This window comes from Etheostoma spectabile, chromosome 23 (assembly GCF_008692095.1).
Source record: "Etheostoma spectabile isolate EspeVRDwgs_2016 chromosome 23, UIUC_Espe_1.0, whole genome shotgun sequence".
NCBI classification, from domain to species: domain Eukaryota; kingdom Metazoa; phylum Chordata; class Actinopteri; order Perciformes; family Percidae; genus Etheostoma; species Etheostoma spectabile.
In genome coordinates this window covers 1,967,665-1,970,880 of record NC_045755.1, presented here as the reverse complement: position 1 = coordinate 1,970,880, position 3,216 = coordinate 1,967,665, and positions in this window count along the sequence as shown.

Genomic DNA, 3,216 nt, shown 5'->3' with positions numbered 1-3,216 from the left:
TGTGTGTCGCTGCAGTTATCCTGGCTCTCTTTAACAAGGTGATCACTATTATCAAGGTGAAGACTGACAGGAGAAGCAGCAGCTCATTAGCTTGAGGAATGCATGTAAGCTGTCAATATTGCGCTGTTTGTTTTGTTCCACACACACTTGCCAGGGCCTGACATTCTCCTGGCACCTTGCAGTTTATTGTTTTCAGATATGACTTGGCAGCGACAGCAAAATGTCTCAGGGAGGAGCAAGAAGACCTCACAAAACAGTAGCCTAACTAGGAATATAAATCTCACACTGGCAGCAAGATTCCTCAGTTAAACTAAACTAAATATTAAACAATTTACAACAACACAATAAAAAGGTGAGCTGTCAGGACTTCTGCTGCTTCTACAGGAACCTGCAAATCACTACTGAATTACAGAAATACAAATCAATGCCTGTAGGGGTAGAGTGCAAATATGGCACATGCTTTTTTTCATTATCTTTTAGAAAATAATGTATGGCTTGTCTGCCTTATAAAGGCCAAGTCACACCAGCATTTAGAAAGGCAACATTAAGCAACAAAATCATTGCACATAAATGGAATGGTAACGGTAGTTTGGCTAGGGCAAAGTATATCTTCCCAAATGTGCATTGAGTTGGAGTAATGTTAGTGAGGTGAGTCTACACCAGTCACCAAAGCACACCGTCCTAATATCTGATTTGATCATGTGTAAAACATCTCCAGAAATGATCTTCAAAACATCTGTCTATGCACAGCATCTGAGATCATGTAGCGATGTTAAAGAACCTTTTCAGCTCTTTTTGGAAGATATTTGCCAAACTCCAGAAGTGGTTGTATTTGAAACCAAAGGAACACACTCCAAATAAAATGAGTTGCTGTCAGGCCAATGGGAACTCAACTGGTTTCCAATAAAGCATGCTTCAACCTCCAAAATGTTTCTGAGGTTGTTTCCAGTTTCTTATAGTCCGTTAACGCTACAGTGCGTAGTTTCTGCTGCACCACATGATAGCCTTCCATGACTGCGCACAATTTACAATTTAGTCTATAAATAGAAGACATACTATGTAACAAAAACAAACAAATTAAATTTTTCCTTTCATTCATATGCAAAACAAGCTGAATCTCAATTTTTCAATCCAAATAGCAAATTCTATACTCCATCTAATAAAACTAAATTAAGCATAATCAAATTTCTTCCATCTCTTAACAGTCCTTCGACTAACTCTAGATTTCTATGTCCATCTACAGCTAATCTGAATACATTGCTCTAATCACTGAAATTCAGTTTTTGAAAACTAATCCACTGAACTTCACACAAAGGGCTTCAAATTCAATTCTTCTTGACAAAGAACCTTCACAGACATACTCCTCTGTAGCCCCTCTCAGTTCAGAAATCCAAAATGTCTCGCTTGTCCCTTTGGCATACTCCCCTCTCCTAACTCTTCCATTGATCACATTCTTTGCCCAATCCACTCTCACTACAGGAACCTGACATCAGTTTGGAGATAAATGCATCTCTCTTCAGGCAATCTGTCGTCCTCACTCTATCAGTCTCTGTCTAGCTGAGGCACCTCCAGAGTCTCTCTCTCATGTTTTCCCTGCTCTGCATCCCTGGTCTTATCTGACAGGGAGAAAAAAACACCTTCCCGCTCCTCCATTCATCTACATACAAGCTGCATTACCACCCAATTACACCTAGATTACATTAATGTGCTTTCACCCAGCCAAGCCTCCACTGCGCGCGCCAAACCCATTCTCCACCATCGGCGCTGCCTGCGTGGAGCATTATGGAGGCGCATAATCTTGTGATATTGTGTCGGGGATTAACTTCAAATCTCATTATGGCTATGGAGGATCATGGAAGAGGGAAGGATGGTGGAGCAAGGTTGGAAGGAGGAGTTACATCTTTACTTATTTGTTGAGGTTTTTACAGCTGAGCGAGAACGAGGGAGAAGAGAAAGGAGATCAGGTCTGTAAATTCTCAGTTACACATGATGGCATTTGGGAGGTTGATTTATTGTAACCAGGAGTCTGTTGGCTAATTTGCCATGTGGATCCGTTGAAAGCACATACACAAGCGTAGGTCGGCTAGGACAAACCCAACAGGGGTCAAAATGAGATGTGTCGCAGCACAGCAGAACCAAATAGGACACAAATCAAACAGACAAACCCTCCTCCTCCAGCTCACCACGCCTCGCCCTTTCACACCTCTGTTAGCGTTTTCCTCCAGCCTGGCATGCTCACGCTTCATAAACCTCTCTTTTATTACCAATAGATCCGTGAAAGTTGTAATTGCCTAAGAGATATATAGCTGGCACTGGGACGTGGCTCAATTTCAGATAGTTTAAAATGCCGCCACGCCAAAGTGGTGTTGAGGGGAGTGCCTCGTCCTGTTAAATAAAACAGATTGTCAGGCTAAATAACAAGGACCAAAATCCTATTTCGACACACACACACACACACACACACACACACACACACACACACACACACACACACACACACACACACACACACACATACACACCCCAATTCCCAGAGGGCTGGATGGTGGATTTGGGAGGTTGGAAGGGGCGCATTGTACAAACACCCATTTTCTTTCATGCGGATACGCACACTTAATTCCCATGCTAAACACACACAGATAAAAATTAACATACAATCAAACACATACACTAAACAAATGCGCACACACAGCCCTGCCCCAGCGGTGCACCGTGCCGACTATTGAGCCTCAGGAGCCTCACTAAATCACACTGAGGCCCCAGCAGAAAGGAGGGATAACAGCACAGCAGTGTTACAACCATTAATTCCTGAATGCATCATCTTTTATATTCACAACAGGGTGGGGAATGTTGGGGGGGAGGCAAATCTCAACAAGGACTTGCTATACATGCAGGCAATGGTTGGGAAAATCGGTTCTTGAATGGCAATCAAATTCCATCAGGGGCGTTTTCACAAGCCAGCAGCACCGATGAAAGAGATGGAATAAAGACACAGATTGAGATATTCTGGATCGTTCTGGTGCAGTTCAGTTGCTTGTAACATATTCTTACCTTCCAATTTCTGAGCGGAGCTAACTCTTTTAGAAAGGCTGATGCCAGGTAGGTGAAATCCCTTCAAAGCACACCAGAGCAATTTGATATAGTGGACACTTTTCTGGACACGTTTATTTCTGCTCTACACGAGTTATCCGGTTGTTGGCACAGAAGTAGACAAAG